Source organism: Mirounga angustirostris, unplaced genomic scaffold (assembly GCF_029215605.1).
Source record: "Mirounga angustirostris isolate CCGP_5_RB_7025 unplaced genomic scaffold, mMirAng1.0.hap1 SCAF_9, whole genome shotgun sequence".
Taxonomy (NCBI): Eukaryota; Metazoa; Chordata; class Mammalia; order Carnivora; family Phocidae; genus Mirounga; species Mirounga angustirostris.
The window spans coordinates 80,531,469-80,555,847 of record NW_026991717.1 but is presented as its reverse complement, the minus strand read 5'-3'; the positions used below and the strand labels follow the sequence as shown (position 1 = coordinate 80,555,847).

At 36.3% G+C, this 24,379-nt stretch overlaps 1 protein-coding gene and 1 pseudogene across 5 annotated transcripts in view; one reads left to right on the top strand and one right to left on the bottom strand.

Moving 5' to 3' along the window:
* NUBPL (NUBP iron-sulfur cluster assembly factor, mitochondrial) overlaps nt 1-24,379 on the bottom strand; it is a 283,831-nt gene that overhangs the window by 138,436 nt on the left and 121,016 nt on the right. The gene's annotated exons all lie outside the window — the stretch shown is intronic.
* Nucleotides 13,950-14,658, top strand: LOC123861504 (cell division cycle-associated protein 3-like; annotated as a pseudogene).

Here is a 24,379-nt window from a genome sequence, read left to right as displayed (position 1 = left end):
CAGGTCATGATTTCAGGGTCATGGGATTGGGGCTCAGCAATGAGTCTGCTCGAGATTCTTTCTCCTCCCTCTCCCTTCCCCTCTGCTCCTCCCCCTGCTCGTGCTTATGTGCACTCTCTTTCTCTCTCTAAAATAAATGAGTGAATGAATGAATGAATAAATACAATCTTTAAAAAATAATCTGAAAGGAAACATAAACAGCATAATGGGAGGATCAAAAACAATGCCCGTGGTCAGAAGGATAGGATGAGGTACAGATCAGGGGTAACAGTTCAGACCTGAGTCAGCTGAGAGAGGCTCTGTAAAAGATGTCTCTTTTACACCATAACATACAACCTTTAAAGGGTTTGAGATAATAGGATTTTGGTATCCAAATATAATGCAGCCCCTGAGCTTTTGTCCAAAGCCATTTAAATAACATTAGAACATTGTTTTTTCATCTGTCCTATAGATACACAGGCAGTTGTGTATTGTTACAACATCACCACTTAAATTATTGCCTTTCTTTTATTCCTCTTTCACTTTGTTTACTAAGATATCCAACACCTGAAAGTTATGCCACCAGATAATTACTAAATCTGTGTTAAGTTATTTTCATTTCTTTTGCGGGGGAGGGGGGGTCAACCTTATGAAGGGAAACTATTCCCAACTAGCACTGATTGGGGTCATTTTAGGCTGATAGGCCTTCTCCAAACAATAGTTTATATTTTATGTTCAAAATACTGCCCGATGATCTGAAAGTAACTCAAAAACTGGAATAAAGGCAATTCCCTCCTTTCTGTGTATCTTCTATTTGGGCAGATAAAGTAATTTATCTTTTTCAGGACATTAGTTATGAAGAGTGTGATGCTACAAATGAGAAAAGAACATGGGCCACTTTCTTCCATGGACACTTCTGTTAAGCTGACTGAAGCCGCAACAATCGGGCCTCGCTCTAGAGGACACTGGGAGCACAAGTGCAGGCAGGCTGAGCTATAAGTGTGAAAAGAAAGGGCCCAGAGATGCATTCCATTTTTGGCTTCCCAGCTGGCTCAAGCAGTTTACCACAGTCAGCCTCTAGGATAGCAGTTTCCATCATCATCACTAAACAGGCCACATTTAAGCACCACAGGGTCAACATATGCTTCTCCAAAGTAAGGTGAAGTGTCCCAGAAATCTTAGGTCTGCTAGCAAGGCCAATATGAGCCAGATGAAAATAACATCAGTGGGGTAGACCCTGGGCCCTGTAGAATCAGGGAGGAAAATCATTGCCAAGAAAGAGAGGCAGAGTTATAGCCTCCTGGAGGCAAAGTAGTGGCCAAGAAGAATTAAACTCCTAAGGGCAAGAAAAGGGTGTAACTAAAGAACAAATAGAGAAATCATAAAGCAGGAGAAATGGGACAAAATCTAGACTGAATAATTAAAAGTGGGCTGTGTCCAGGCAGCCCATTTATATGGTGCTTGTTCCGTAAGTGATAAGGCCAATTCTTAAAGGAAGTTGAGCTGGGCCAGACACTGCCTCTTTCCTTCCAGTCTGCTCTTAATTACTTCCTGAAGAGTTGGTTTTGACTCTTATGCCTACTTTGACTCATAATTACTAGATCTCAAGGTGGTGTCCCTGTGTCTGATTCTGGCCATATACCTGTTGCTACTTCTGTCCTATGCCTAAGTTCTTCCATCTGTCTCTGATTTCCTGGTTCTCCAACTCTAGTTACGCACAGTCGTACCCAAATAGCAAACAGAACAGTGCTTGTGCTTTGCTTGGAATCCCAGACATGAAACCATGCCAGTACTAGGAGATGCGGCTAACCTTGTCTCAGGCCCATGGACAAATTAATTTGTCAGGCAAATTACCAAGCTCCTAGGATTTTCAATTCAACTAACTTCCAGGTTTTTAATGGGTCTTCAAGTTCTAAAAAATCTAGCATACTTATTTCTTTATATATAACTATCCCCCCAACTTCAATGTAAGCTCCCTGAAGGAAGAGTTTATCCTTTATTAATCTCTGGACTCCCTCTCCACATCCAGTCTCCTCCATAATGCCTACCCAGTGTTCCATCAACATCCACTGAGGGATTCTATGAGTCAAGTTGCCCTTTACAATTTTATATGACTAAAATTACAATTTTGCCATGTGAGGCACCTTTTATATACAATATAAATCTAAAATAGAACATAAAGTGGCTCTCTTTAAATCTGGACCATATTTTTTGCTCTGCCCAGTGGCCTCTTTATAAAATCATACACTATTTTATTTTGGTTGCAAGAAGAAAATTACTACAAAAGTGAAATTATTTAGATATAAATACTACAATAAAAATCTGAATAGCAAAAGATTTCTATTTGAGTTGATGGCTTACTGAATTGTGGAAAGAAAAGATAAAAGAAAATATAATAAACTTAACCATGAAGATTGTTTTGATGAGACAGCTGGCCTAATTATAAAATGAGAACAAATTATTCAAGTTATAATGATATAAATGTTTTCCCTAATATATTCTTATCTTTCAGATGATAAAGTTCTCTAATCCATTTTCAAATATGTTCCTTTCTATAGGAAAAGGTGCATGTGTATGTGTGTGTGTGGGGGGGATACCTGAATAAATCCCTCCAAAGGTACTACCAACCCGAGCGATAGCAGTAAGGTTCTGAGAGTGAAGAGAAGAGAAACTTTACTCTTCATCTTTGCCTTTATCATCATCTCCCGTTTTCTCAGTTCTTCTAGCAGAGGTGTAGGGCAGACCAGCCCTGACAACCCGAAGACAGCCTCAATTCCAGGAGACAGCATCAATTCACGGAGGACTTCTTGTCTAAAAGTGGATATATGGGTCAATCTTTGGTAATTCTACCTAGTTTCTGAAATAATATTTAAAAGATTATCCAATTCCCAGGCCACTCCACAGATGCCCATGTAAATCCATACTACAGCTGAAAGAGTAAAACCTCACAACATAACTTTTTGTTACCATAAAAGTATTTTAGTTCATTGTGGGAACATCTCTCTAAGTTCTCTAGAGTCCTGCTGTAGGCCAACTGCTTATACATACAGATGTTCATAACCTAGGAGCAGAGGTTAGTGAAGGACAGGCCTAATACCCCCAAAAACCTAAAATAATATAAACCTGAGAATTAAGATATTTTATTTTTTAAAAATTGCTAAAAAAAATTTAAAACTTGGGCGCCTGGGTGGCTCAGTTGGTTAAGCGACTGCCTTCAGCTCAGGTCATGATCCTGGAGTCCTGGGATCAAGTCCCGCATCGGGCTCCCTGCTTGGCAGGGAGTCTGCTTCTCCCTCTGACCCTCCCCCCTCTCATGCTCTCTCTATCTCAGTCTCTCTCTCAAATAAAGAAATAAAATCTTTAAAAAAAAAAAATTTAAAACTTTTCCTATATACCCAAAGGCTGGAACCTCAGAATTTCTTTTTAAGTAGGAGTAATAAATCACTTTATTAACCTAATTTGGGATAGTTTATAAAATATATTTAGACATGTAGTACTTTCTTTAATATGGAAAACTATAAAACTATAATATTCTTTGAAAGAACATCCTTAGAAAAAATCATTGTATTGGAGAGAATTCAAGGTCCTGAAGGAGCAGGACTGTAGCTGCCATAAAAGCTGCATGGGGCCTCACTAAGAGAATCCATACTCATTGTGCAGGGGTTCTGATGTTATTAAGGATATTACAGAACTTGAGAGACACTTGCTCCAGAAGAGCAGCCTACCCAATGCACTAGCCAGGAATGATGTGAAGAGCAGTCCTAGTTGTGTTTATTTAGTTCAGTTACTTGCCATCTGAAGTCCTACTTTACAGTCTTAGACCATCACGTGGAATTGGACTAGTGAAGAGAGAAGAGGTGGAGAGTGGGTCTACAGGTAACAGGTAAAGGAGAGCAGAAGGAAAAGAACTGTTAGTGAGAGCTTATTATAAGACAGGCACTAAACACTTTTTACATACATGATTAAAAAACATTGTAAACCGGGCGTTATGATCACTATTTTACAGATGAAAATACTGAGGACTAGAGAAGTTAAGAAAGTTGCCCAAGGTCAAGCTGTTGGTAAGTGGTGGAGCAGTGATATAAATCCTAGTCTGTTCCCAGTTTCCCACGGAATGGGGTGCAGCATCACTATTCCCCAAGGCCCTGAAGAGTTCTGCTAGCAAACCTCACTACCACAAGAACATATGAGCTTTTCTGTATCACTTTTTCAGTGTAAAATAATACAGATATATAAAACAGGGTCTACAGACCAAGAGAAAATTATTTACTTAGATAATATAAGTAAGAAATAGAAGAATTCATTCATTCCTTTATTTTTTTCCTTTTCTGGTTAATTATAATGTTTCTTTTACTTCTGATTTTTTTTAAAGATTTTTATTTATTTATTTATTTAACAGAGAGAGAGAGAGAGAGAGAGAGACAGCGTAAGTAGGCAGGCGGCAGACAGAGGGAGAGGGAGAAGCAGGCTCTCCGCCAAGTAGGGAGCCCGATACGGGGCTCGATCCCAAGACCCTGGGATCATGACCTGAGCCGAAGGCAGACACTTAACCAACTGAGCCACCCAGGCGTCCCACGTCTGAGATTTTTTTAATGGTATGTCAAAGGTCGTATTCTTTCCTTACATGATCCTTTAAAAGTCTTTTATATTACAGAGCAAGGGTCTAGTAACCATGGAAATGTTAACTATAAATTTCCTGACTTTGAGCTGTCAAAGAATATTTTAGCTTTCAATAATCTACTACTAAATTCTGGTTTTCTCTTAAATCAATAACCATAATTCTACCAACGGTTTATACAAAAGAATTATGTGGAGTAATTGTTTAAATTAAAATAAATAACTTATAGAGACTAAGAAGAGAAAATAAATATAGATTTTTAAATACCTACAGCTTTTGAACATAATATTTTTGAAACTGGCTCAGACTGTATTCTAAAAATTTGGAGATCTAAATCATATTAAGTAGGAAACCAACTGTGAGACACTGTAGTTCCATATGCTGTTATATTTTAAGTGTGAGCTACTATAATGCAGCTTTTGGATTTTAAATTTTGGTTCATAAATTATTACAATGTGTTTTTAAATATAAAAACAGCACTGGAATAGGTGTTTGATAAAAATCTAGACTATAAATCTAGCTGAGTACAGACAAGAATCCAGATACCTATTCATCCCAAATAGAAGGGTTTTAGTTTGATAATTGGCATATCTAAATTCCTATCATTTTTGTCACTAATTAGCTATATAGCCATGGGTCACAGAATTAACCTCACTGGACCTCAGTTTTCTCAACTGTAAAATAAAGTTTTACATAAGACAATCACTAAGTTTCCTTCCAACTACTTAAAAAACAAAACGTGACTATGATCTTACATATTTCATTTGAAAAATATTTGTGAGGAATTTTACAGGGAAAAGTGAATAAAAGCTATTTTTATCCAAAAGCACCAAAATAACAAAACAAGCTCCTTTTTTTTTCCAAAAAGAGGGTACTTCATATAAAAACAAAAAACTAAAAGTTACTTGGTATACTGAATAAATCTTATAGAGTGATCATATTTTCCAAAATAGCTTTTGGAAAATTAAGCTGAATTTTTCAAAGAACTTATATTTAAATTTGTATCGAACTACAATCTACTCTGTCATCCTAAAATACCTCATCCTAGCTCATCTAGAAATTAATGTGTTATATCTATATAAAATGTCATAATTAACAAGATCAATACAATCCTGAAAAGTTGTTGAAGGGATTGCCACTGAGGTGAGGAATGGGAAGGAATTCAATCACAAACCCTTAAAGGTTGAGAAGTCTAATCTAACTTTCTAAATAATATAAAACATCTTTCTACAAACGCTCATGACAGCAATATATATAAATTCAGCCAACAAAAGAAAGCTCAAATCATTCCAATGCTTACCACATACTCAAATACAAATTTTGGATCAATAAAAGGATGGAAGAAAACTGTCACTTAAGAATCTTTCCTATCCACTGACAGACAAACAGATAAGATGTGGTATGGAATGCAATATTATGCAGCCAGGAAAAAAAAAAAAAAGAGAGATCTTGCCATCTGAGACAACATGGATAGGCCTAGAAGGTATTATGCTAAGTGAAATGAGTCAGACTGAGAATAACAAATACCATATGATTTCACTCATATGTGGAATCCAAAAACAAAAACAAAATATAAAATATGAAAACAAAACAAATGAATAATAATAAAAAAAAAAAAAAACAGAATCAGACCTATAAATACAGAGAACAAATGATTGCCAGAGGGGAGGAGGGTAGGGGACTGAGCAAAAGAGGTAAAGGAGAGTGGGAGATACAGACTTCCAGTTATGGAATAAATAAGTCATGGAAATAAAAGGCACAGCATAAGGAATATAGTCAATAATAAGTAATATGATGCACAGGGACAATTAACACTTGTGAGCATAGCATAATGTAAAAACTTGCTGAATCACTTTGTTGTACACCTGAAAGTAATGTAACATTGCATGCCAACTATACTAAAAAAAACTTTTTTTTTAAAGAATATGTCCAGGGCACCTGGGTAGCTCAGTCAGTTAAGCATCTGCCTTTGGCTCAGGTTATGATCCCAAGGTCCTGGGATCAAGGCCCTGCATCATCAGGCTCCCCGCTCAGCAGCGAGTCTGCTTCTCTCTCTCTCTCTCTCTCTCTCCCCCTCCATCTGCCCCTCTCCCCACTCGAGCTCTCTCCCACTCGCATGCTCTCTCTCTAATAAATAAATAAATAAATAATCTTTTAAAAAAAAGAATTTTTCCTATTTTTTTCTTTTGCTACAGGTGAGACTGGTTTATTTCTGACTTATACTACATAACTTGAGATATGCTTTCTTTCCTGATTTGTCTTTAGTTGCTACGGAAATTGATATTTATAAGACCTCCCCCTTTTAAAGATATGAATAAGCACCTACTAAATTATAAAGATTTAACTTGAAAATGTAGAAACATATTTGAGCTTTTTAAAAAAGGATTATATCTATAGCATAATTTTTGTAAATGGTTGTATTTTCAAATAGGAAAGAAATCAGCAAAGTTTCAGTAATAGGCATAAGGATTATGGGAAAGGGTCAATAAACAGTTAATCAGAAAGTTAGATATCAAGGTTTTATTATTAATTCATTATTTGAAGTTAGCCAAGTGCTTTTAACTTGTCAGTGTCTCTGTTTCCTCATTTTACAATGGTATAAACACAGAATTACAGAGCTCGAAAGGACCTCAGAGATTATCTTGCCCACTGTTCTTATTTTACAGATAGAGAAAATGAAACTCAGAAGTCAAATGACTTGCCCAAAACTTACTCTGCAAAATAGGGATAATAAAAACAACCTTTGTCTACTTTATAGAGGCTTTTATCCAAAGAGGAAATGAGATCACAGATTAAAAAAAAAAAAAAGGCACTGGTAATTAAGCAACAGGATTAACACTGAAAAAAAATCACTTCAAATAGAAACTTGTCATATCATGTAAGTCAAAATTTAAATTTCTCTCAATGAGCATACCATGTTTATTCTTCTAACCAAATGCTAAGAAAATATTTGCCCATATCTGAGGTCACCACATTCCAAAATGATCGAAACAAGTAACTTAAAATATCTTTTCCATATGCCTAGATGACATAAGCAGAGTTAAATGGCTTTTTGCAAATTAAAGGGAAATTTCTCACAAGTAAAACTAAGCATGAAAATATTCAGTCAAAATACCATTTAAAAATAAGTGACTAAAAATAAGGGCTAAGAAGTGACCAGAAAAGAAGTTACACATGTTGTTTGAACATATTATTTTAATTTCTACATTTTAGTGACCTATACCTTGTTCCTGTTAATTAGACCTGCCACCTACAAAGCTAAAGAGAAAACAGTAAATTTACTGTTACAAGTGACTTCCTAATGAGAACTAAATAATGCAGCAGCTTTGAACTATAACTACTTTTAACACAAAGGATTTTGAGAAAGATTAAGGAATATATCTATGAGAATAGAGATGGAGATGATACAGATAATAGATGGGAAAAAGGTTTTAGGATTGGGGTAAAAATAAACACATAAAACCACTTAATTCCCATCACATCAACTTCAGCAATTTCCAACTTCCCAAACTACATAATTACTTCAGAAGTACCCAAAAGACATCTAAGAAACCTGAGATCACTAAATTGCAAAGAAATAGGAAAATGGACTGAATTTTATGCAACTCATTAAAAGACCATTAAATGAGCAGCTGTTCTTTCATTCTCATTTAAGCACGTGGGTCATTATACCTAGGCTTGTTCACAATAATCTTGTACACTGGGGGCGCCTGGGTGGCTCAGTTGGTTAAGCGACTGCCTTTGGCTCAGGTCATGATCCTGGAGTCCCGGGATCGAGTCCCGGGATCGAGTCCCGCATCGGGCTCCCTGCTCGGCAGGGAGTCTGCTTCTCCCTCTGACCCTCCTCCCTCTCATGCTCTCTGTCTCTCATTCTCTCTGTCTCAAATAAATAAATAAAATCTTTGGGCGCCTGGGTGGCTCAGTTGGTTAAGCGACTGCCTTCGGCTCAGGTCATGATCCTGGAGTCCCGGGATTGAGTCCCACATCGGGCTCCCTGCTCAGCGGGGAGTCTGCTTCTCCCTCTGACCCTCCCCCCTCTCATGCTCTTTCTATCTCATTCTCTCTCTCAAATAAATAAATAAAATCTTAAAAAATAAATAAATAAATAAATAAATAAATAAATAAAATCTTTAAAAAATAATAATAATAATAATCTTGTACACTGATGAGCAAGTGAATGTGGCAATGTATCTAGAAGTTGTTCTTGCCTGAATAGGTACCTAGTGTATTCATATTTATCTTAATATTATAGATCACACATGAATATACATGCTTAAAGGCAGAGTATACATAAGTGGGAACACAGGATAATCCTTACAGAGTTTAACTCTGAGAAATTAATACCAATATTTACATGCGCCAACCAGGGTTCTAGACACTAAGAATACAGCAATGAACAAGATACCTGAAGTTCCTGCCCTCAAGAAGCTGGGAAAAAAAGAAAATAAATAAACCACTCATAATCTTGATAAAAGTCATCTTTCTAGACCTCAGTTTGCTCTCTATACAACTAGAAAAGTAATATTACTTAGGTAAGTATCACCATAACCTTCTCAAACAAAAATTATGCCAAAAACCTATAAATCAGTAGGCCTTGTACTCTAATTTTCCCTGATCTATCCCTGCCTCCAGTGGCACATACATAACAGAATGTAAGCCAGTGTAGGAGGTGTAAGCCATGCCATGAAACAGAAGAAAAATAATTGGATCATGGTGAGACTCAACACAAACCTGTGTTCTCTATATAAACTAACTACTTAGTAAGCTATGGTTTCTCAAATAAGATAATAATGATAAATATAGACTATTTGGAACGTATTTTCTCAGACCGAGTTTCAGTACCAATGTCCAGATAAGTCATTTTTATTTCAAATATGTTTTAAATATCATGACTGCCAGTTTAAAAATCTTTGTTATCAATTAGATTAATATATAGTCAGACTATGATTTTAAGCCACATTTTATATAATCTTTTTTCTCTTACAGTTAAAGAAGTAATTTTATTTTGTATGATGAATGCATACTTTTAAAGAATTGCATCAAAACAGGCATAGTCTGATATTTGAGTCTTGTAGTTAAAACTGCAAACTAGAGGGGCACCTGGGTGGTTCAGTCTATTAAGCCTCTGACTCCTGGTTTTGGCTCAGCTCATGATCTCAGGGTCATGAGACAGAACCTCACTCACATCAGGCTCCATCCTCAGCATCAAGTATGCTGGGGATTCTCTCTCTCTCTCCTTCTGCCCCTCCCTGTGCTTCTGTATGCCCTCTTTATCTCTAAATAAATAAATCTTTTAAAAAAATAAAACAGCAAACTAGTTATGAGTGAACAAAAAAAATTAAAGGTTGAAGTTCTGACCAAGCTACTTTGGTACCAGCAAGCAAGATGTACAGAATTAACTCTCTGATTCAAGTATACTCTCAGTAATTCTGAAATATTACTATATAAGACAGTAAATCAGAGTAAAGAAATATATATAGATTCCCAACACAAAATGTTAGCTAATGGCTTGAATCAATCAATCAATCAATCAATCACCACCTCTCCTCTCTCTCAATTCCCCAGTCAACACATGAAAAATCAGAAAGGGGTGGGGGACACACACACAAAAAAACCCTACAATGAGAAAACTAAAGCTAAAACTTAGACACGAACAAAAAAACTGAAATGTTGATTAGCAATAGGGTCATACTGTTTTTTTACTATTAAATAATGGATCTTTTTTTAAAGGGCAAAGGACAAGTCTTACTTACTTTTGTACCTTCAGGCCAAACACAGTGCCAGGTACATATTACCCAATAAATGTCTTATTTTGTTGGAAAACATAGAGATAACTAAAAGACACCCTCCATATCCTCCCACCACCAGAATTACTAACCTCTGGCACCAGAGCCCATACTCCTTCCACATAATGTATTGCCTTTCAATAACAGTTACCTCCATCCATCAGCCTCCAAAAGAAGTAGAGACATAGATGTTTCTTATTTCTTACATAGACTCTTGATGAAAGCTCAGAGTATAAATTCCACGGTTTTGTGAAAGAGAGCTGTACAAGTGATTCATGAAGGAAACTCAAGAATAACCAGTTAAACATTCCTCAGCTAGGCTCTTTCAATCAGCAATCATCTTAGGCATGTGACAGATATTTGGCCAAACACTATATATAAACTAAGTTCAGTAGCAAATATCTATAAATCAAAAAGCCATGTGTTCCAAAATCAGATGTTCAACTGCAAAAATGTTTTGAGGTAAAAATCCTGACTGATATTCTTGCCTTGGTGGAGGGCTATCCATACCCATCAGCAGTGTAGGCCACAGAGGTTCCTATACACAGGATCAACACATCTATAAACAACTGGATCTGGTTGCATTTAAATTACCAAATAATTGTGGCAGCAAAGTTCTGCACATAAAACTTTCATCAATACCCTAAATTTGTCCTCTTCTTTTCAAAACAACTGAAACCATTAAAATCTGTCATTCACAGAAATATGAAGCACCCGAAATCAACACTGACCAAGATTTGCAGGTCCTGGGTTCTATACTAGGAGGTGCTATAGGAAAGACCACCATAGGAGAAGCAGACTTGTCTACTGATGGCCCATCAGACTGAAGGAAAAACCAACTACTAATGAAGCTATAAGTAAGGCGTCTGGCTCTTTCAAGAACTAATCATTCTAAGTTTTTTATACTCAATTTCATAGGTCCTGTCATATCTTAAAAACCATTCAGAGTTCAGTTAAGTTAGAAACTTCCTTAAACATGAAATATTAAACAATATTATCTTTGCCTAAAAGCCTGTGTATATCTTATGTTCTAATATAGTTAGAAAACATTTTTAGGGGCGCCTGGGTGGCTCAGTCATTAAGAGGCTGCTTTCAGCTCAGGTCATGATCCCAGGGTCCTGGGATCGAGCCCTGCATCAGGCTCCCTGCTCAGCGGAGAGCCTGCTTCTCCCTCTCCCTCTGTCTGCTGCTCTGCCTACTTGTGCTCTCTCTCTCTCTCTGTTAAATAAATAAATAAAAATCTTTAAAAAAAAAAAAAAAGAAAACATTTTTACTAAATACCTTCACCCTTTATATTGAAAACACAGGGCCTCTGTTCTCTCCCCAAAAAACTATGGCAACAATTCAATTTTATTCTCAGTAATTATAGCATGACTAATTAAACTCTCTGATAAATGTTTGGTAAAAAAAAAAAAAAATTAAGAAACTGTGTCCCCAAGAAGAAACAATGGGGAAAGGATAGTTTCTTCAACAAAAGGTGCTGGGACAACTGGACAGCCACATGCAAAACCATGAACCTGGATCACTATCTTACACTCAACGTAAGATAGATTAAAGAAGAGAAAATAGACCTGAAACTGTAAAACTCCTAGAAGAAAGCAGGGGTGTTAAGCGCTTTGACACTGTATTTAACACCAAATACAACGGAAAAAAGGCAAAAATAAACAAGTAGGACTACATCAAATTAAAAAGCTTCTGCACAGGGGCACCTGGGTAGCCCAGTCAGTTAAGCCTCCAACACTTGATTTCAGCTCAGGTCATGATCTCAGGGTTGTGAGAGCCTCAGCTTTGGGCTCCGTGCTGGGCATTGAGCCTGCTTAAGACTCTCCTGGGATACCTGGGTGGCTCAGTTGGTTAAGCATCTGCCTTCAGCTCAGATCATGATCTCAGGGTCTTGGGATTAAACCACGCATCAGGTTCTCTGCTTAGTGGTGTCTGCTTCTCCCTCTTCCTCTGTGATCTCTCTTGCTTTCACTCTCTCTCTAATAAATAAAATCTTTAAAAAAAAAAAAATTCTCTCTCCCTCTGCCCTTCCCCCATGCCATGATCTCTGTCTCTCCTTCTCTAAAAAAATAAAAATAAAAAGCTTCTGCACAGCAAAGAAAACAATCAACAAAATGAAAAGGCAACCTAGTGAATGGGAGAAAATACATGACAGCCGTATATGATTATAAGGCGTCACTATCCAAAATACAGAAAGAGCTCCTATAACTCAACAGCAAAAAACTTAAAACAATCCAAGTAAAAACTGGACAGAAGAACTGAAAAGATATTTTTCCAAAAAAGACATATAAATGGCCAAAAGATTCATGAAAAAGTGCCCAATATCACTAACTAATCATGAGAGAAATGTAAATCAAAACCACAATGTGCTATCAACTCACACCTGTTAGAATGGCTACCATCAAAAAGACAAGAAATAACAAGTGTTGGCAAAAATGTGAAATCCTCATGCACTGTGGCTGGGAATGTAAATTGGTGCAGCCATTAAGGAAAACAGTATGAAAGCTCCTCAAAAAATTAAAAATAGAAATACCATATGATCCAGCAATTTCACTTCTGGGTACATACTTTCCAAAGAAAATGAAAACAGGATATCAAAGAGATATCTGCACTCCCATGTTTATTGCAGCATTATTCACAAGAGCCAAGATATGGAAACAACCTAAATGTCAATAAACAAATGGATAAAGAAGATGTGGTGTGTACATATGTGTGTGTATAATAAAATACTACTCAGCTATGAGAAAGAAAAAAATTCTGCCATTTGTGACAACATGGATGGACCTTGAGGGTATTCTGTTAAGTGAAATAAGTCACACAGAGAAAGACAAATACTGTATGGCATCTCATATGTGAAATAAAAAAACCCCTCAAACTCATAGAAAGAGAGCTGTAAAGTGGTTGCAAGAGGCTGGAAGGTGGGGGAAATAAGGAGTGGTTATTAAAGGGATACAAACTTTCAGCTATAAAATGATTACGTCTGAGGAACTCCCGTAAAACATGGTGATCATAGTTGATAACACTGTGCTGTGTAACTGAAATTTGCTAAGATGGTATAACTTAAATATTCTCACAAAAAGGAAAAGAAGGCAGGAACAAAGGAAGGGAGGGAGGGAGAAGGGAAGGAAAGAAGAGAAACTGGCTCTCAAAAAACTTGGTACAATGTAAAGGCACCTAAGAAAACATCAAATTCACAAAGACACGAATTTGGTTCACTTAGCCCCCACACACATATACGTACACCATAATCCATGCTTTATAATCCATGCTTTATTAGGTTAATAAACACAGAAATCATACATCCAAAACCAGTACTATCTCATATACAAAGATGCTCAGTGCAATATTTTTTAAAATAAAGAAAAAAATGGTTCAAAGAGCAATGTCCTTTAACGAGAAAACAGTTAAATAAATTATCAACCAACAAACTGTCATTGTTATGCACACAACGATAGAATTGGGGCCCAGCATCCTCTCGTCACCCAGGCTGGGCCCTGCCCCACTCTATTCCTCCTGGTTGAGATGGGCTCGGCCAAGAGCATCCCAGTGCAGCCTCCACTGGGATGGCAGATCCTCATTCACCTAATGCAGGTATCCTGTGCACTCCCATCCAGACGCAAACCCCACAGCCCAACCTGCCCACAGAGGAGCATCTACAAGGTCCTAGTCAGGCCCAGAACTCAAATCCCCACTTTCCTACCCTTGGCATTGCATGGATACCCATGAAGACCAGCAGTGGAGACCCCCAAACCCACTGGTAAAACAGCTGAGTGAAGTATGTGAGACAGAGGCCCACAAATCAAATTTTCCCCCAAGGCCTGTTATGCCCCCAGAGGCACCTTCATTTGAATTGGGCTTGCCTCTGAACACCCAGTAATCCCAGATGACACTCTGAAGCCAGAATCAGCTCCCCTCCAAGCAGGTATTTTCCAAGGAGGAAACAAGACAGCTCACAGAAACCCCTATGGCCAGCCAGCACTCAAACATACTATTGAGAGATCTGAGGCTCCCAGTTCAGGTTCTAAGCCCAACAGATAGAAACCAAATGGCAAGGTACTAGAGAGATCTCACCTCACCATCCTGCAAGATGACAATGCCTCTGGGATCCTGACAAAAGAGTGTAAGCAGTCTTCTCCCCTAAGTGAAAATGTTAGGGAACTAAAGGAATGGGGCATTCTGGGAACTGGACTTCTAAAAACTTGACACTGAGCAGGGGAGCAAAGCCAGGACCATGACAAGGAAAATCAGCATTTTCCCTTGGTAGAAAACTAGGCCTTATGAGACTACAGCACTGGGTTCATCCAGGGCCTAGTCATATTCTGTCTTCTCACCCTTTCTTTCCCTGGGAGACTGAAGAAAGGCTCATTTTATCTGACTCCCCCTAAACTAAGATAGGACTAAACTAAGATAAATGTGCGGGCATGTATGTAACTTAAAAATTCATTCTCAGCATAATACCCTCCAGTTCCATCCATGTCGTTGCAGTAAGACTGTTGAATCACATATATATTATATACATATATTTGTTCTTAACAAATATATTGTTTTCTATGTTTTTTTGTTTTAAAGATTTCATTTATTCATTTTAGAGAGAGATAGAGAGCACGAGTAGAGGGAGGGGGAGAGGGAGATGGAGAGAGAGAATCTCAAATAGACACTATGCTGAGCATGGAGCCTGATGTGGGACTCAATCTCATGACCCTGAGATCAGGACGTGAGACAAACTCAAGAGTTGGACATTTAACCGACTGAGCCACTCAGGTACCCTTCTATGGTTTTTTATAGAGAGAAGATCTCATAGTTTTACAGTTTCATCTCCTCTAATGCATCTATCTATAAAGTACTTCTCAATTCCTTCTTGATAGAAGATATAAGTGTTTCATTATCATTCACATGAGCCAAGAAATGTTTGCCAAATTTTCATATCACATATAAACACATATCACAAATTTTAACCTCTACTTATATAGCTACAAAAAACAGCTCTTAGACAAAATGTGACATTAATTACCCCAAATACAAATATTTTTAAATAAACGCTAACAGAAAATTTGATATTTTGTGAATTTTAAAAAATCTTTCTGAAGCTTTGCTATAAAGCTAATTCTCTTGCACATGAGCCTTTGAAAACACTAATTATGAAAATGCCAGCAGAATTTTAAATACTTTCACTAGGCAATAATACTATATACTGTTGATATTCTAAAAGTAAAAGATTAATAATGTTAATCTTCTTAGTATTCAACAACTTCATAAACATTTAATTGACTCACGCAAAAAACATTTATTGAGTACCAACCATATTTGCCAGGTATTTGTCAGAAAAGTGCTGGAAATCTAAAAGTGAACAAGATAGTCAAGATCTTACCACCACCCACATGTAGCTTATACTCTAGTGGGTAGGAACAATGAATAAAGAAATAAATAGAAAAGAAAATGTCAAATCAGGATAAATGTTCTGATGAAAATAAAACTAGATTAGATGATTTTCACAGCTAGCTGTTCTGAGGTGACATTAAAATGAGGCCTAAAAAAAATAATAAAAATAAAATGAGACCTGAATGCCAACAGAGGATGTACAATGAAGATCTAGGGGAAGAAGGTTCCAGATAGAACATCAAGTTCAAGAGCCCTAACATAGGAATGAATTTGGGGTATCTGAGGAAAAGGAAAAAAGCAAGTATAATGTGAGCAAGGGTGAACATGCTAGATACGGGGTAAGCAGAGGTCAGATTGGGCAGAATCTGCTAAAATAAAGAATTGGATTAGAGTCTATGTCCAAAGGCTTTTTGTTTTAAATTTAATTACAGGAAGTTTAAATGTGTGTGAAAAAAAAGAGAACAGAGCAAAATGGATCCACATATATTTATCATCCAGTTTCAACAGTTATCAATTCATGGCCAGTCTTGCTTAATTTGTACCTTTATTCATTCCCCATCTACCCCTCAGACATATCATTTCATTTATACACATTTTAATATGTATTGCTAAAAGATAAGGGCTCTTCTTGCAAATATAGCCCCTATCAATATTACTATCATTAAATCATTATTTTTAATAATAATTTATTAAAATCACCAACTATCTAGCCAGTGTCCAAATTTTCCTGGGTATCAATTTTTCCTAAAGCTCACTGGTTCAAATCAAATCCAAATAAGGTCTAGATACAGCAGTTAATAAGTTTCTTGGTCTTTTAATCTATAGATTATGATTCCTTCACTTTTTTCTCCTTACAATTTATTTGTTGGGGAAAAAAAACTGGGTTACTTCTCCTATAGGCTTTTCCATACTCCAGATTTCCTGATGGCTTCCTCTGTCCATTGTATTTCCTATAAACTGGTAGTTAGATCTGAATGTTTAACCAGATTCAGGTTCAAACTTCTAGCAAAACTACTCCACAATCGATGTTATGTACCCTGACTGGGATGCATATAATGTGTTCTCTCTACATGCATATATTAGCAGTCAGTAATAATTACTCTTTGATCTATTATAATACTTATTTAGGGGTTGTAAAATATTGATATTATAATTCTATCATTCCTCCTTTATTTATCAACTAAAATACTTCAGTAAATGAAAAACTTCCTTCATCAACCATTTGCTTAACAGTGTAAGAAAAATAGGACAAATACTTGATTCACTTTATTTTTAAGTTTTTCAAATAATAAAACGGATGCTTAGCATACTGGTTAGTTTCAGCACAGAAGTTTTTAAAGATCATTCTGAATACTGTGAGGAGAATACAGTGGTATGTAAGAAAGCAAGAGTGAAGGCACAGATACCACTTAAGGCTCTTGCAGGAGTCTAAATAAATGATGATGGGTTATGCTAGGATGGTAGAGAAGATGAAGAGAAGTAAACAGATTAAAGATATATTTGGAATGTAAAGTCTAGAGGACTTGCTGATAGATTATATATACATGGTAAGGGAAAAAAAAAAAACTCAAGACCAAGTCCCAGGGTTTTGGTCTAAGCACCTTGGTTTATGGGAAACACTAAAAGGAGGAGCAGATTTAGGGAAAATTTAATAAATATTTACCAAATCCTTATTACTGGTTTTCTTTTTCTTTATCCTAACTGAAAATAATTTAAAATTTCAGGAAGTAGTAATAAAATACTGTCTTACAGTATTTTTCAATAATAATGCTTTTTTCCCTAGAATAAAAATAACACCAAATAAGATAAATTTCTACTGTTTTTCCTCAGACAATTCATTTTCTCACCTTCCCCCCCACACACATATATTAACAAAAGATATGGTGGGTAAAAACTTTTACCCTTGATCTTAGCCAAAAGTCCGAGAAGCGATACTGGGTAGAAAATTTTGAAAGACAGTAATAAATATTATTACTATCTTCTGTATGAAAACAATGAATCGTGGATCACTGCATCAAAAACGGTTATGTATTGTATGGTGACTAACATAACATAATGAAATTAAATTAAAAAATAAAAACATTTTTTATTTAAGTTCAATTAATTAACATATAGTATATTATTGGTTTCAGAGGCTTGGGCCTGTGATTCATCAGTCTTACAATAAATATTATTTTTTAAAGATTTTATTTATTTATTTGAGAGAGAGAGAGAGAACACAAGCAGGGGGAGGGGCAGAAGGAGAGGGAGAGGCAGGCTCCCCACTGAGTAGGGAGCCCAACATGGGGCCTGATCTCAGGACTCTGGGATCATGACCTGAGCCGAAAACAGATGCTTAACCTAACGGAGCCAGCCAGGTGCTCCAGTAATAAATATTATTTTAACCCAGACTGATTATCAATCTCTCACATCAGCTAATAGATCACCACAAATACAATGGATATATGAACAGATGGATACAGAAAAATTAGAGAAACAGAGCTCAAAAACATTAACCAGTTATTTAGTATTAACTTAATCTTGGGGGAAGATGGGCTAATTTTCCATTCTCCCACTTCTAAGTGAGTAATAATAATTCAAATTGTCCTGTTGGGTCCTTTGTCTCTCCCTCAAAGTAAAAGGGAGAATATGGAAGGTTTAGAACAGAAAAGAAAGAGCCTAACCTCAACCTATTATCGACAGAAATAAAAACAGTTAATATTACTTTCTGAATGACAAGACTTCTAGACACAATACCTAAATTTTCATATACAAAATGAATATCAGATTTGCCACAAATCATTTCTTCATATAAAAATTTCATAATGTTATCCTATTTTGATAATATATATTTACAGAATATCTGATTAACTGGCAAGATAAAAATGACAAATGAATCATTCCTATGTAATGAATCATTCTTATATGTATTATACTGACAGGTAACAGCTAAACAAATGCTATTGACTCCATTAGGTCTTATAACTATACTTATGTATAAGTGTAGTTTATTTAATAGTAACTGCATTCTAGGATACAACGTCCTTCTTTTAATATGCGAAGGTAGCTCTGGGTTACATCTCCCCACATCAACACTGCCCCTGTTAACTGGACTCTACTGAACTACTCAGAGCAAAAGAAACAGTTCTGTCAGCTAAAAAACAAACTACAAAGTGAGAAAATAAGATAAACACAAATTCTACATATTACAAATACAGATAAAATATTTCAATAATTAAAGAGAGGAGACACCCTAGACCTATAGGACACTGTTGAAAGAAAGGAGTCTAAGTTCATTTGCAAAAGCTATTATGTCAGAAGAATTTTTTTTAAAAGATTCATAAGATCTTCAATATAAACATTAAAGTATATAGTATTCTATTTCCTGTGTACAGTTATAGAATATTTTGAATTCTGAGATAGAATTTTCTTTAAGTACTATATTTTATCTTACTTTTAATGCTTTTCTTGACATTTATTTTAAAAGAAAGATAATTAACTGTTTTGTGCTTCTGTATATTTTTCTTACTGAGAATCATGAACGTTTTAATGCAAATCAGCTCCACCAAACATCTTCATAGATGACATAATGTATTCTGAATATCAATTATTCAAAAATGCATAGTCAGAAGATTTCCAAATCATTTGTTTAAACACAGAATGTACAAATATCAAACAATCAAACATTCTCTGTAATACAAAATAGATCCTTTATATTCATGTATATGACATAAGGCTGACTGACTCTTAGCCTTAAATTCTTTTGCTAATCTATATTCTCCATCTAAAATAGCACTTTTTTTTTTCCTCATTCCACTTCATTCCCACTGTCTCCCCCTACCCGTTGGTAAAATTTTCCCTGTTTCTTCTTTCTCATTCTCCCTGTCTAGATGCTAAGCAATCCTCAAAATAAATGACGGTTTGTTTTTCCACCAATCTTCTAATATATTATCCTTAACCTGCATATAAGGTGAGAAACAGTGATGGCTTAGCCTGACAGTAGCAAAGCACATATTTTCAATCCCTTAACCTTTCTCATTGCGATTTCTTTGACCTTCTCTCAAAAATACTTTGTCCCACACTCAACTGTAAAAATTAGTGTAATATAGTTTCCAAGGAGTTGGTTAGAACGTCACCCTAATTACGTTAAATGAGTTAGAGATATGCAGACCCAGAATTTCAAGAATTTCAAGGATTATCTGATCCTGAGGAAAATTGTTCTTGCTGTTTTAGGCTGATTAGTACCAAGACAACAATTTATTACCATAAGGTACACACCTTCCAAGCAAACCAGACCTTTCCATCAATGAATCAGGATATTCATTCATTTTAAGTATTTCAGAATGTTAAACTGCATAGTAAATTCAAAATTGAAATAAAGGAGCTGATAGAGGATATCAATGTAACCTATATTTAGACTCACATGCTTGAAAGAGCCACATAAACCATACACCACTAATTACTTAGGCCACAGGCCTCTCTAGAGACTAATCAATGAAAACTTCACCCTCCATATTTCCTTTTAGCAAGGCATTAATACTTTCTTTTTTACTTTATTCAGTATATTTTCACAATAGCTTATAATTTCCAAACACAGACCTTAAAATATGTCAATTATACTTTAAAGTAACAATTTCTATATGACACTTAGGGAGATATTACTGTGATCAGTAAAATATGTGCAAATTAGATTTTGGGATGAGAAGGCATTCTATTCTGTATGCAGAAATTCTCACTTAAGAATGTTGTCTTACTAATCTTAAGACAATGACTGTTCTTACTTTTCTGTCTCGTACCTTTTTCCCTTTCTTAATGTCAAAGCAATGAAGGAAGGTTATCCTACCACTGGAAGATATTGGAGAAATCATGAAGATATGGGATTATGAAAATAAAAATTGAGCTTTGAGTAAGAAAAGGAACAAGGAATTGAGAACTGGTGCAGATATGCAGGCAAGTGTTGAGGTGGGTGGGGAAAACTAAGTTTTCTGTCATTCTCACTCTTGATACTCAGGACACCCTAAGAAACAGTATCACAGAGGCATTTGAGGAGTTTGGGTTCTTGCATTTGTTAACTACTGTGACACACCAAACAAGCGTGTCTACTTTCAGGAAAACTTCATCCTTATTTCTATATGGACTCTCACAAAAAAATTCTTTTCCAGTTCTTCAAGGTGTTTTCTCTCTAAACTTCGTAGGTCCAGGCAAAAGAATGCCTTCCTCAACCAGGAAATCTTTGGATCAGAAAAGAGCAACACTGAGGGCACGTGGCTGGCTCAGTCAGTGGAACATGCGACTCTTGATCTCAGGGTGGTGGGTTTGAGCCCCACCTCAGGTGTAAAGATTACTTAAAAATAAAGTCAAGAGAGAAGGAAGGCAGGGAGGCAGGGAGGTAGGGAAGGCAGGGAAGGGAGGGAAGGAGGGAGGGGGAGACAGGGACAGAGGGAGAGGGAGAAGGAGGGGAGGGGGAGGGGAGAGGGAGGGGAAGGGGGAGAGGGAGAAGAAGAGGGAGAGAAAAAAAGAAAGAAAAGAAAGAAAGAAAGAAAGAAAGAAAGAAAGAAAGAAAGAAAGAAAGAAAGAAAGAAAGAAAGAAAGCAGCATTAAGAGCCCAGATGAGAATGCGTACCATAAATATGAAATAGCACCAATGTGGACAATATGTCATTTCCTTCAGGTAGATTCAGCAACCTGACTATGGAAATGGAGAAACTGCAATTCTGATACAGGGATGGGCATCTGAAAGACAAGGAGGACAATGATGAGAAAATCATCTAAAGGATGATGAACTTCAGGTTCAGTAAAGGGACAGATGGACTCAGAGAAAGTAAAGATGTCAGGATTTAAAGGTCTTGGTGAGATTAAACAGAGAACAACGTCCATTAAGTAAGTTAGGGAGTGAGAAAGCTAGAAGGTTAAAGTCAGAGTAGGACAATGAAATATAGTATTCAGAGGTAGGAGAGGTTCTAATGATAAAAAAAGACTATGCGAAAGGGCTGCTGAAAGAGAAGGAGTCAAAATAAAATTTATAGAAGTTGAGATGAAAGAATCAAAAGACATGACCCAGGATGATGGCATAAGTCAATGTGGAAAGACTGCAGGCCAAATGCCAAAGCTCTTGATAAGTAATGAGAACTGGTCTAAATCCTTGGTAGTAGGTACTTACTTTGTGGTTCACTGGCATTATCTAGGAGCTTGTTAAGAATGCAGAACATAGGGCGCCTGAGTGGCTCAGTTGGTTAAGCGACTGCTTCGGCTCAGGTCATGATCCTGGAGTCCCGGGATCGAGTTTCGCACCAGGCTCCCTGCTCAGCGGGTAGTCTGCTTCTCCCTCTCCCACTTCCCCCCTCTTGTGCTCTCTCTCTCTTTCTATCTCTCTCAAATAAATAAATAAAATCTTTAAAAAAAAAAAAAAGAATGCAGAACATATGGGGCACCTGGGTGGCTCAGTAGAATAAGCGTCTGCCTTCAGCTCAGGTCATGATCCCAGGGTCCTAGGATCGAGCCCCAGTTTGAGTTTCCTGCTTAGCGGAGAGCCTGCTTCTCCCTCCCCCTTTGCCCACCCTGCACCCCCACTAGTGCTCTATCTCTCAAATATTTTTTTTTTAAAAAGTAAAAAATTTTTAAAAATTTTAAATTAAAAAAAAAAGAATGCAGAATATAAGGCTTACTGAATCAGAATCTGCATTTTAATAAAAACTTCAGGTGATTTGTGGACAGTCAAGTAATAGATTTTAATAGAAATATAGCTAACAGATAATAGGAAATACACAGGTAGTAAGTGGATGATCCCATAACATGATCATTGAAAGAGAAGTGAGATTGTTTTAATTCAATGGTTAAAGAATATTGGTTTCATAATGCCAGTAGAGAATTAAGCAAATCCTAATAATATTTGTGGAGCTTGAGAATTCAGAGTAAATAAGAATCACATATATTCTTTTAATATGTTGATATGGTTTTCCTATCCCCTTCCTTTATATTTCTCCAGGCTTATCTTCTGTCTTGGGATTTGGTTTTTGTTGTTTTGTTTTCATTTTAGGTTGCCTCCAATTTCTTTTGTAAAAATATAGGATATTTGAAAAATCAATTCAAAAAAGTATTCATATATATACATACATACATATATGTACACTCTTGTGTATCCCTTTCCCTAACCTAATATACTGACCAACTTATTTTCAAAAATTCTATGTATGTCTATCCAATCTTGTTAACATGTCATCTCCACAGAAATATTCTTTGCCTAACCTCCAGTTTTGAAAATGAACATAAATGATCAAATATTATATGACAGAGTTCTCCCCCACTTTCTCCCTGAAATTAAACTTTATGAGACCAGGAATGGATATACCTATACAACAAAACACAATTCTGAAGAATATCTATTCATAAATCACTATAAAAAATTCCAAAGAAAAAGAGAAACTGGAAAGCTTAGCTCATTTTAAGACATTTCTTCATACAGGAAATAAAAAACTTTATTCCTAACCTACTAATCAACTAACAAACACTTTAAGTGCTACCAGAAATACTAAAATTTGAAGGTAATTCCTCTCCTCAGACATCAGGTGACACACTCCTGCCTTGGACTGTCCAGATTATCATTACCTTCTTGGCAGAAAGAAAATACATGGAGAGATATTTAAATCTATTCTTCAAAGTACCTGGAAGCATACCAAATAACAGAGTATAAAATAAAAACAGGAGTGGGAAGACAAGGAACTGTTGAAGGCCCATCCCAATCATCTGAATCTGAGAATCAAGCTCACAAAATTTAGTCTATAAAAAAGCAAAGCTCACATGACAAAACCACTTATCACAAACTCTGTAAGGTTGTAGCCTCTGATGAAATAGATACCCAATGACTGAAAAACCATGTAACTGGCCATCTCTTATCTCAGTTCTCCAAATAATTTGACTTCCAAATTTTTTTTCCCCTGAGTAGTTAAGCTCCTGTTGCATTTTTTTTTTAAGATTTTATTTATTTATTTGCCAGAGAGAGAGCACAAGCAGGGGAAGCAGCAGGCAGAGGGAGAAGCAGGCTCCCTGCTGAGCAAGGAGCCCAATGCGGGACTCGATCCCAGGAGCCCGGAATCATGACCTGAGCCAAAAACAGACGCTTAACCGACTGAGCGACCCAGGTATCCTGCATTCGTGATATATATAGCCTGAAGGTAAAACAAATCACAATAATTTAAGTGAAACTGAGGACATAAAATACCTTGTTCAGAATATGTGAGTCATGACATAAGTAGTGACAGTTATTTTTAAAGTTAGTATTGACAACCTAAAAGCACTCAAATTCTCAAGTGTTGTATTTAAATATAAAGGTAATCATGCAAAATTTATAGAAGGCCAGCAGTGAACCATTACTTTTATTTCTGAAGTAAAAAGTGAACTTCCAAATGAAAATGAAGAGCAATTTCAAAGAAAAAAAAAATAAATGAAACAGAAAGGTCAGATATAGAAGGGTTATGGGTTCAAACTGCCTATACTCTTTTCTATAAAGAAAGAAAGAAGTAATTCAACTATTAATTCAACTAGCATGACCAGAAAATTTTAATCATTATTGTAGTCCTGGGTATGTGCTAATGAAAACATGAATAAGTAGGATGCTTATGGAGATCACTGTCAAATT